Consider the following 11,347-nt stretch of genomic DNA (forward strand, 5'->3'; position numbering starts at 1 on the left):
CAATCTGAAAATGGAACATTGACAAGATGTTTGCCCATCGCATGTGCTTCTCAGACAACTTCGTCTGTGTGAGAAAATATCACAAGGTTTGATGATCCGTTTGGACAACAAAATCACCCCCTAGCAGATAGTGTTTCCAACTAGTGAGAGCATGAATTATTGCCAGCAATTCTTTCTCATAGACTTGCAAGTTCCTTTCAGTCTTCAAAAGAATTCTGCTCTCATATGCGACCACTCGGCCATTCTGCATTAAAACTGCACCAAGACTATGGCTACACGCATCACACTGAACCACAAAAGGTTTCGAAAGATCTGGCAAAATGATTACCGGATCTGAAGTCAACTTCTCTTTCAAGTGTTTGAACGCTAAAATTTCCTTGGCTGTCCACTTGAAAGTAACTCCTTTTCCTTGTAGATGGAGTGGAGAAGCAATCTCAATAAAGTTTCGAATGAACCTCCTGTAGTAGGAACATAAGCCTAGAAAGCTTCGAATGTCATGTACGGACTTCAAGTCTGGCCATGATCTAATTGCTTCCACTTTAGCGGGATCCATGCGTACTCCATCCTTTGAAACAATGTGCCCAAGGAAGTGAATCTCTTGCAAAAAGAATTCACTCTTCTTTGCATTAATGAGTAGTCTGTTCTTACGTAACTCATTGAAAACTGCAATCAAGTGATCCATATGCTCCTCTTCAAACTTCGAATAGACAATCATGTCATCAAAGAAGGTACCCACGAAGTTTCTATGTGGTCTAAAAATTCTGTCCATCATTCTATTAAACGTGGCAGGAGCATTTGTGAGACCAAATGGCATGACAAGAAACTCATAGAGACCAAATGTTGTCATGAACGCAATCTTATGGACATCTTCTGGCCTAATGCGTATCTGATGGTAGCCACTCTTTAGGTCTATCCTTGTAGACAATGACGCTCCCTCAAGCCGATCAAGAATGTCATCTATCCTCGGTATGGGGAACCTGTTCTTGATGGTATTCTTATTCAAGGCGCGATAGTCAATGCACATGCGCCATGAACCATCCTTCTTCTGCACTAAGAGTACAGGCGAACAAAAAGGGGATGAACTGGGCTGAATCAGCCCCTTCTCTAAAAGCTCGTTGACCTGACCCATAATCTCTTTCTGCTGGGCTGCACTAACCCTATATGGTGGTCTATTCGGTGGACTAGACCTGGCACAAGATCTATAGTATGATCCTCAGGTCTCTCAGGAGGTAACTCCCCTAGCAAAGAGTCCGAAAAACAATCACTAAAACCACTCAAAAAAGTTGACCTGTCTTTATCTAAGGTAGACAAATTAGATACAACTTGAGGTACTTCTTTTGCAAAGATCAAGTACGCAGAAAGATGATTCTTTATTACAGATGAAATAGCAGAAGCAGAAACAACTGGAACAGACTCGCCTTTAAGCTTTACATCAAGGACATGAGTCTTTCCTCTATGTACAAGGGTAATCTTTTTGTTGTAAGTATCCACCATAGCATGCAACCTGTAACACCATGGGATACCCAGTAACACATCACAGCCCTCAAGTGGCATAATATGAAATTCTTCCGCATCCACATAGCTCTAATGGGAGTAACAGGCTCTGAATGACCTGGGCATGCCAAACTTGCTTCCCCTGTCATACCCATCTCCTCTGCACCAATGCCCAACTTTGATACTAATTCTGGTGATATGAAATTTGCACGGGCTCCTGGATCAAAGAAAACCAGCACTGTCTGGTCTCTAACTTTGCCCCAAGTTCTGCACAGCTCCGTGGCATCTGTGTTTGGCTGGTCTCCAACCAAATCTGGAACAAGTCCTGCACTTGGCTTTGGCTTCTTCCCTTTATGGTCTGACTCGTCATCCTTATCCTATGACTTCTTCTGTGGGCATTCATTTGCAAAATGTCCTTCTTGTTCACAAATGTCGCATTTCTTGGCCTCCCTAAGAGCTTTCCTTTCTTCAAAAGTTTTGCCGGAAAAATGCCTTTTTGTCCTTGTCCTCGTCCCGAAGAAGACTTAGACTGCTTCTTGGACGTATCACCTTCTTCAGTGGAGGGCTTCTTTGTGGGAGGCTCAGAAGGCTTTGCTGCAACATTGCCGTTGGCTGAAAACTGTTTGGACTGGGAACCTTTCTTGTGGCTATTAAATCCATCAGAATCTCCCTTCGACAGATTGCTGGCCACTCTTGCATTCTCTATCAACTAAAACATATTCATGACAGTAGTCTTTGTGCAATAATCCCTGATTTTCTTGGGCAATCCGCAACAGTACTTCTCAATCTGTTCTGACAATGGCACAAACCTATAAGAGGTGACTGGCAACAGTGCGGCCCAAAACTGTTTATTGTACTCTTCCAAATTCGCACACTATTTAGCATTCAACTCGTGCCATTCTGTCATCACATCCACTTCAAAAGTGTTTGTCAACCATGCAGGCGCAAAAAGCTGTTTGAATTGGACCCACGTTGTTGGGGCTTGACCCTGGTTCAACAATGCGGTCCACCATTGAAGCGCATTCCCTTTCAAGAAAGTGGCAGCCTTGCGTATCTTTGAAGATTCCGTGAAGTTTCCTCCAGCATAAGCTGCATCGAACTGATGTATGAAGGTCAAGCCTTCAATTGATCCTCAGTTCCTCTAAAAGTTTCAAACTTCACTCCCTGCCCACCTCCTTCAACTGACTCAAAGGAGCCACATTATCATAAACAGGTGCCTGTAACAGTGGTGCTCCATGATTGTTCATTCAAGCACTCGCATCAATTGTTTTACCTGTCATATCTGCATTTTGTACGTATGGCTGCGAAAAACCAGCCATACCAAATTGTGTTCCACGCACTCGAAACTAGCCGTAGGCACCCTGAAAACCTGGTTGAACACCCTTGTTCGCGTACATAGGGTTACCCATGCCTGTTTGCATTGTCCCGAACACATTCCCTAGCATATAACCTGTGGAAGGTCCAGCCATAGCTTGAAACACTGAACCACTTCCAAAATAACCAGGATAAGTATTAGGTAATAGAAGGGTCTGACGCATAGCGTGTTCATTACTCCCTTGACCATTCACAAACGGTTCCTGTCCAGCTAAAGCAAGCTGCTTTGGATCATTGGACACCGCTAGTTGCTCAACCACATGGGCTTTCCCTCAAGCATCATGAGTCCTCTGCGCATTGGAAATCTCCTTTTTCTACAACGGCTCAGTCATGCCCTGTGTAGGAGGCTGAAAACCCTGTGTCAGAGCCTGTAAGAACTCCTGCATCCTTGGGTTGTTAGCCAACTGTTGAAACATGTCCATGCAACAATGCAGTTGGGTTCTAAACAACCTGTCCTCTTCTTGAAGAGTTGAAGGAATCTGCTCTGTGCCATGTGAGGAAGATCCCTCTTCAGGTGCTTGGTGTCTCTTCTCTGCCATATCGACAAGCTCTGTGTTGCTTTCACCCACAACAATCCACGCTGCACTTTTTGAAGAAAAAGTGACTATCCCGTCGATGGAACCATATAACCGGCCTGTACAACGTAGAGGGCAGTACTATTTCAATTACCTGTTAACTTTACACAGAGCACTGAGAAGGGAAGAGAACACAGTTGCGTCCAGCGACTAGAATGTCACTGCGCATACGAGACCGACACCCTATAGGCCCCAAAGACTGGCGCCCCTTTCGGTATTTCTTTATTCAAATTAAAGTAGACGATCCGATCACTTCGCACAAGCTTTCACAAAGCTGTCCAAACCTGGCGAGGGCTGAAAACACAGGTTTTCGACTTGATTTTGGCAACATAACGGCGCAAAAAACCCTGTGGATCAAAAACACTTGTCTAGGACGGATTCCCTCGCTATCTGGAAGCTTTCTGGTGAGCTGTCACAGAAATTCAGCGGGCTGTAATTCCCTGTTTTTCACTGCCGGGTGCCCAAAGGCCTGTACACGCATCCCAAGGCTCTCACGAGGCTCCCCCGTTGTTCCCTTGCAGTTTAGGTGCGAAACCCTAAACCTGCAGAAAAACACAGCTGGCTGTAATTCGCTGTTTCGGATCGTTTCTAGCGGAGCGAACACGCCTACGCGTGTCCCAAGGGCTCCCGCACGCAATGGGACAGTTCCCCTGTGAATTGGACGAGTTTTTCACACGAGAAAACTCTCCGAACTCGCTATCTTTCGCGATGGAACTGTGCGTACCTGTGGGGTTTAGCAATTAGCTAATCCGGTTCCTGTTCAGAAGGCTCTTGCCTTGGCAAACGCGCATAAACCCCCAGAACTGTACATGTTCATCTGAGTAGCCCAACTAGTGGGGCATTACCATACGTGCCAAAGGGAAGAGAGAGATGCACGAGAGCAAATCATCGCGCTACATGAGACAAAGGAGAAGGCAAGCTTTCCATTAAAGCTGTAGACCTGCACCCACTACTCACACACACACTGTAGCTCACTTATGATCAAAAATCAGCCTCCTCTCTCAAATTGGGCGCCCCCTCTTCAGCTGGAAGTGGCAAACTCTCCAAAAGCCGCCATGTGTCTAGTTTGCCCCTTTTGAGTTAATTTTCTAGTTCCCACCGACTTATAAAGTTATAAGTGACTTTTCGAGTGGCCCAGACTTCATTTGGCGCACACAGGCTTCCATACTCATCAAAATTCAGTGCTAACTGGCCCGACCAGTCCCAGACTGACCGACCCAGACTCCCGCTGTGAGAAACCTATTCGGCCACAGCCGTTTCACACTGGCCATGCAATGTCCACTTGCACCTTTTCAAGGGTTCCGAGAAAAACAAGTAAAAATAAATAAAAATATCTAGTACTTATTTATGGAAGGCAACAGGAAAAATACACCTCCTGGTGACACTTTCAAAGCCCGATACTCGACCACGACGTTGTTCTTGTGGTACCAAGGAATTCTCAAGAGAACATCACAACCTTTCAAAGGCATTATGTAAAAGTCCTCATGCCCCAAATACCCCTGACAATGCAACCGAAGTTTACCAATGACAGGTGTAATGGCTACGTCTTTGCCGGGTGCCACTAGAACTGCCTCAGCAAGTGGTCCCATCCGATCGGGAGTGATCTCGAGCCGCACCGACAATTCCGGTGAAATGAACTTGGCCTTGGCTCCTCCATCAAAGAAGATAAGGGCTTCTTGATCTTTCACTTTGCCCCAAGATTGGTAAAGTTTTGTACTCTCGTCCATCGTGTTGGGATCGGTACCCACGCAATCTGGAACCAGTCATGTTTTCATCTTGCCTTTTCTTCCACGTTCCTCAGCTGCTCTCAAACTCTCAGGCCTATCATCGCCCTTGTTCTGTCCTTTCTGTGCCTTTTTAGGGCACTTCGGAGAGATATGCCCAGTTTCCCCGCATCCAAAGCACTTCCCTTCCTTGATGTAGCGAGCTCTCTCCTTAGGAGTGAGTTTGGGTTGTGCATCTTTCTTTTCTGGGTTGCTCTTCCTCTTTCTACTTTTATTTGTCAAAGTCTGTTCGGCTCTTTGCGTCATGATCTCATCTGTGGGGTAGGTCAAACTGCAAGAGTGAATGGCAAAACCCCGTTTCGCATGACTCATCAACTCTTGAATGGAAAATGACTTTTGTTCTAAGCAGTGATCTCAGATCTTTGTAGGAAGACCCAAGGTAAACCGCTCAATCTGTTCCTTGAACAAGATCTTCTTAAATGAAGAGGCGGGTAGAAAGAGCTCCAAATTCTCTTGCAACAAGCGTCCACTGTATCCTTCTTGGTCATCCGAAGATGGTTCCAAGCAATTCGTATATCGCGTTCATACTCTCGAGTCAGCCATGAAGAAATAAAAAGCCTCTTAAATTTCAGCCATTTAACTGGCGCTGTCTTGTTTAATAGAAGCGTGGACCACCAAGTTTGAGCATTCCCCTTAAAGTAAGACGCAGCTCTCCGAATCTTAGAGTGCTCTAAGTAACGCCCTCCCACGAAAGCAATGTCAAATTGCTGTACAAAAGAAAAAGCCTTCAAAGCATCTCTATAACCAAAAAACGTGTCAAATTTAATTAACTGTCCATCTTCCTTAAACTCTCTAACTTTCTTGCTTTTGTCTTCCAGAAAGTCATACTGGTTGGCTTAATAAATATTGCGTAAAAGCCGCTGTCTTCAGAGTCCAAACTCTCTGTAGACGAGTCCTCTGTAGAACTGTCAACCACGGGGCGAGATTTAGACTTCTTTGCCTTTTTCTTGCCCTTTCCGAAGCGTAGCTTTTTGCTTCGCTTTTTGCCTTGTCTGTCTTCTTCGCTCGAGTCAGATGAGCTAGAAGAACTTTCAAAAGAAGAAGAAGAAGAACTAGGTACTCCTTCAAATCGAACACGCTTCTTTTGCTTTCTTGCCTTTTCAAAAGTAGACTGATGACCCAAATAACCCGGGAAGTAAGCGCCTTTCTTCTGCTTTTTGTCGTGCTTTTTAGCTTTGTTCGGTGCGTCAAAAAGCTGAGCAATTCGTGCATCAACTACCTCTTCTAATTCTTGCTCTGTATACTTCCTGGGAGTAGGAGGTTTCTTAAGAGCGGGTTTGCGGGGTGGTTTTGTGGTCTTCTGCCACTGCGTGTGCACCTCATCAAAAGAAGTCTGGCTCATGAATTTTGCAAATTTCGGGTCCTTCGCAAAATTAAGCATCATCTTTGTTGCATCGCCGATCAATTGTCGACACTCCATCTCTTGACGCTCGACCGGAGTAGGCCGAGGCCGGCCGTACTCCTCGCGTGAATCTTCGTTGTGATCCCTTCCCGCATCTCCGGATGCAAAGGGAGTCGACTGATCTTTGCCTGAAACCATAGGTGCCGCGTAAAAAGGATCGGATTTCTCGTAGGAGAGAAATTGGCCGCGCTCTGATACCACTGTAACAGACTTGGACACTCTAAGACGAGAATCTACCACAACACCACAAAAGATCACTTCAAAACAGTTCACAGTTCACAGTTGATTCGACACTGGCCAGGCAGAGTTTTGTGCCTAGAGATATTGGCCCCAAAGACTGGCGCCCCTTTCGGTATTTCTTTTTGTATGTTGCAAAGTACAAGTGGGTAGCCGGGACTCACTCTCAGACTCTGCGCCTGGATGCTCTGAGAAGTGAGAGCCAAACTATCTAAATAAATGTCTACAAGGGATGCCAAAAGCAGAGCCCCAAAGCTTCAAAAGCTGTTCCAAAAACTGAAATCAAAAGCTTGAAAAGCAAAAGAGGCTTCTCTCTCTCTCTGAACCTCTTGCATCAAATAAAGCAAAAAGGTTCTCTCTCTCTCTCAAGCTCTCTTGCGTAGAAAAAAGCAAGGCCCAAAAGCTCTCTCTAATTTGCGTAGCCAAAAGCACAACGTTGGCTACCATAAAATCCACCTCGATTTGCAGGCTGCCACGTCATCAACTATACGGAATTGCCACATCGGCATTTCGCGTAGTTTTCGGTTTTCTGCAGCCAGCTAGCCACGTCACCCTTTCTTGCCAAAGGTTGTGTATGGACAGACACGTCACCGAGTTGTGACAATGATTGCATGTGTAGGGATGCCCTCACCTCGCGTGAATGTTGAGCGTGATGCACAACCTCCAAATTACAAGTATAGGTGCTAGCATTTTCCACATTTCCACATGTGATAAAAAATCAACCAAAAAGCTTCTTGATCTGCCCAGGTTGGAACATACATTGCTATAAGTCCAATTTCAAAGACCACACATAACTGTTGAAAACAATGCCAAACATAATGGCTTTTAGCAATGCCTTACATGTTGCCACATACCTCCAAAGCCAAGCATAGATGATCAGCCCGTATGGCATACATGTCAAGACCAAGGCAATGCGCTCTTCCCCTCAATGTTTTCTTGTGGAGCGGATATTGCGCTTTCTTGGCATTGCCTTGCTAATTGCATCTCTAGAGAGAGAGACCCTCGCTCGGCATCATCAGTGGAAAACAACCCAAAATTTCTTGGCCAAGTTGGGGTATCGCACTATGAGTGCATTCCAAGAGAGAACATCCAGGACAAGAAGCTCCTCAAGCACTCTTTATGCTTTATGAAGTGCACCACATTTGGTATACATGTTGACCAAGGCAGTGCGCTCTTCCCTCCATGTTTGCTTGTATAGCAGATATGTTGCTTTCTTGGCAATGCTCTGTTGATTATATCTAGAGACAGTGAGACGCCCCTCGATTGGCATCTGCCAAAAATAACCTAGAACTTCTTTGCCAAGTCAGGTGTATCCCACAATCAATGCATTCCAAGAGACGACAACCCGAACCGGAAGCCTCCTCAAGCACTTTTTGTGCTTTGTGAAGTGCACCACATTTCGCATACATGTGGACCAAGGCAGTGCGCTCTCCCCGTCCATGTTTGCTAGTGTAGGGGATATTGCTTATTTCTTGGCGCTTCTATGCTAATTGCATCTAGAGGGACACCCTCTCTTTGCATCCGCCAAAAACAACCCAAAGCATCTTGACCAAGTTAAGCGTATCCCACAATCAGTGCATCCCAAAAGACGACATCCCTGACAGGAAGCTCCTCAAGCACTTTTTGTGCTTTATTGACCAAGGCAGTGCGCTCTTCCCCTCCATGTTTTCTTGTGTAGCGGTTATTGCTTCTTTCTTGGCACTGCTCTGCTGATTGCATCTAGAGGGACACCCTCTCTTTGCATCCGCCGAAAATAGTCCAAGGCATCTTGGCTTAGTTAAGGGTGTCCCGATTCCCACAATCAATGCATTCCAAGAGACAACATCCCAAACAGGAAGCTCCTCAAGCACTTTTTGTGCTTTATGAAGTGCACCACATTTAGCATACATATCGTCCAAGGCGAGTGAAGAAATTGGGCACTCGCTTTATAGAACAAACTTCAACAGGGTGTTTACTACAGCCTACAAGCTACAACCCATTGGAGGAGCGCATAAGAGAGAGAGAGAGAGAGAGAGAGAGAAGAATTAACAACAACAGCAACACCTCGTGTCATGCGACTTCAAATTTTTTCTTCAAAAATGTATATTTCTAATTCCTAGAATTATGTGAGGCAGGTTGTAGGCCTGGCCTCTATTGCATCGTATTCAGAGTGTTGCGTCGCTACCATCCCCGGCCAATGGCTACACGTGCCCTTGGACCAAGTGCCCACCCTAGCACCCTTCCTTTGTAAATTGGCACCCGCTTTTTTCAACTCGTAATCTGGATAAGGAGTCCGACCAACCATCATAAGCGATCGAAATACTGTCTAGAGTTTGCTTTGCTTTTCTTTCACCAGAATATTTCCTAGGGTTGCAAGGACATGATCTGCAGGTGAGAGGATTTAGCCATACCGTACCCCTCTACCCTCGACCTCTCATGCTTATCCCTCTCTAGCCACAATATACTCACCTTTTGGCTCCCATAGTTGAAATGACCGAACCCAACCTAACATAGTTGCAATAGCATCCATGTTTATGTTCGTGAAAACAAATCTCCACCCAAGCAAAGTGGCCAAGAAGGTGCGTCTTATGGTGATCCTGCCTTTGTCGCATGGCCAACCTCAGTAGACAAACAACAAGGGCCCTCCCTCTCTCTCTCTCTCTCTCTCTCTCTCTCTCTCTCTCTCTCCACACAAAAAAGGCCATTTGACTTCTCCAACTTCTTCTGATCAAACTGTAAAAAGAGAAGGCACGAGAGAAAAAAGAGAGAAACAAAACTTGTTGTTGCTCTGTACTTTCCTCTGAGTGTCTTGCTTCACCCTTTTAAGTAGTTGCATAAAAAGCAGCATGCAGTTCTGCTACTACAAACATGAGAGACAAAAAGGTTAAACCTGAAGCACGCTTGTGTGTGTGTGTGAGAGAGAGAGAAGGTACCTTTACCGTGATGTAGGCTTGGCACGAATGTGGCCTGCAGTGGGCAAGCTAGCATTGTGATTAACCTGTTTTTTTGTGAGAGAAAGCTCTGTGCGTGTGTGTGTGTGTGTCCGTGCGTGCACATGAGAGAAATCCTTCCTACGGAGTGCTTTACCTTTCTTCTAATATCAAAGCTTTGCAAAACTCACAAACTGTAAGTGAGAGATATGAATTAAAAGCAAAAAATTTACAGATACAACCATGCTTAGACCGAGCCATGGCTCCAAGATCACCTAAACATCCCCAGACACCATATCCAAACCAAAGGAGGCCGAACAGGGGAGGCCATCCCCGACAAACAAAGACTGAAATCCAAACCTCATATAGCTGATTGGGTAGGACCCGCAGTCCCCATCACCAAGAGATCTCTCAAGGTGCCACCAACGAGGTGATGTTGCCATTGGAACACTCATTGCCCCGACAAGTACTCCACCAGCTGAAGACGAGCCAGCCACAGACGAGCCAGCAAGAGACTATTATGCCGAGAAATGCACGAGAGAACTGTGTGTACCTGAGAGGGACTGCCACTCCGCCCAAGGATGCCCAACACACAAACGGAGAACAATCAACAGTAACCGCCAAGCAAGGCAGAATCAGTACCAAACCCCCACAAGCTTAGCCAAACCAAGAACGACACAGGCCAGAAAAAGGGGTCCAAGCCCCATCGTCACTGAAAGTCGATGCCACCAACCAGAGCAGCTTTGCCACAGTCACCCAGCTGTTGACCTGCATCGCCACAGCCTCGAAGCGGTCTTCGAAATCCCCTCTGAGGGTTGGGAGGAAGAACTCTCCCAAAGGCAACAATCAAGGGGAGGTAGAGAAGACAGGACGACAAAGAAGCAGACACGAACGGACCCCGCGTCTCACCCAACACGGCATCTAATGAACGGCCCCGCACAACGTGTTGTTGACAAGCCCAGCAAGCCTCCTCCCAACCATGGAATCAATTTGGACCATCGATCTCTTAAAACTAAACTCGGGATCTCGAGTTTAGATTATTCAACTCAAAATTTCGAATTTAGTTTTTATCGACCAAGGGGGACCTAATCTCGAGATGCTCGCGCTTCCCTAGTTGAGATTTAAACCCTCACTACTAGCTTGAGAGTTTCTAACCTTAACCATCACGTCCGCGTGCATTTTCTTAAAATAGATGTATTTTTTCATAAACTTAAATTAAAAACAATAGATTTCGACATAAAAATTAAACTCGAGATCCCGAGTTTAGTTTTTACGCATCAACGGTCGAGATATGCGAGCGCCCTTGATTTTGCACAAGAGCCATTGATCCCATGGTTGGGACCCCGTGGCACTTAAAGCTGAGGGCGAAACCGTAGCTCTAACAAGGCCTCCCAGGTTCAATCCAAAATCTTCTATATAGTTATTGCAACTTTAAATGATACTAGTAAAACGCCGTCGCCTTCAGCGGTGGCATGGCCTCTCTCTCTCTCTCTCTCTCTCTCTCTCTCTCTCTCTCTCTCTCTCTCTCTCTCTCTCTCTCTCTCTCTCTCTCTCTCTCTGGCTGCGTTCAGA

The 11,347-nt window shown here is 45.8% G+C and overlaps 1 long non-coding RNA gene across 2 annotated transcripts in view; it reads right to left on the reverse strand.

The window, feature by feature from the left end:
* The window catches only part of LOC147416516 (uncharacterized), a 44,030-nt gene extending 33,257 nt beyond the window's left edge, over positions 1-10,773 (reverse strand). The window contains exon 1 of one of the 2 annotated variants that reach the window (XR_015187507.1): positions 9,779-10,773. This is a non-coding gene — a long non-coding RNA (uncharacterized LOC147416516). The other variant, XR_015187506.1, reaches the window with a different exon arrangement.
* Between the last annotated feature and the right edge of the window lie 574 nt (positions 10,774-11,347).

The sequence above is a fragment of the Adiantum capillus-veneris genome, unplaced genomic scaffold (genome assembly GCF_014529385.1).
Source record: "Adiantum capillus-veneris isolate H3 unplaced genomic scaffold, ASM1452938v2 Hic_scaffold_865, whole genome shotgun sequence".
In the NCBI taxonomy this organism is placed as follows: Eukaryota; Viridiplantae; Streptophyta; class Polypodiopsida; order Polypodiales; family Pteridaceae; genus Adiantum; species Adiantum capillus-veneris.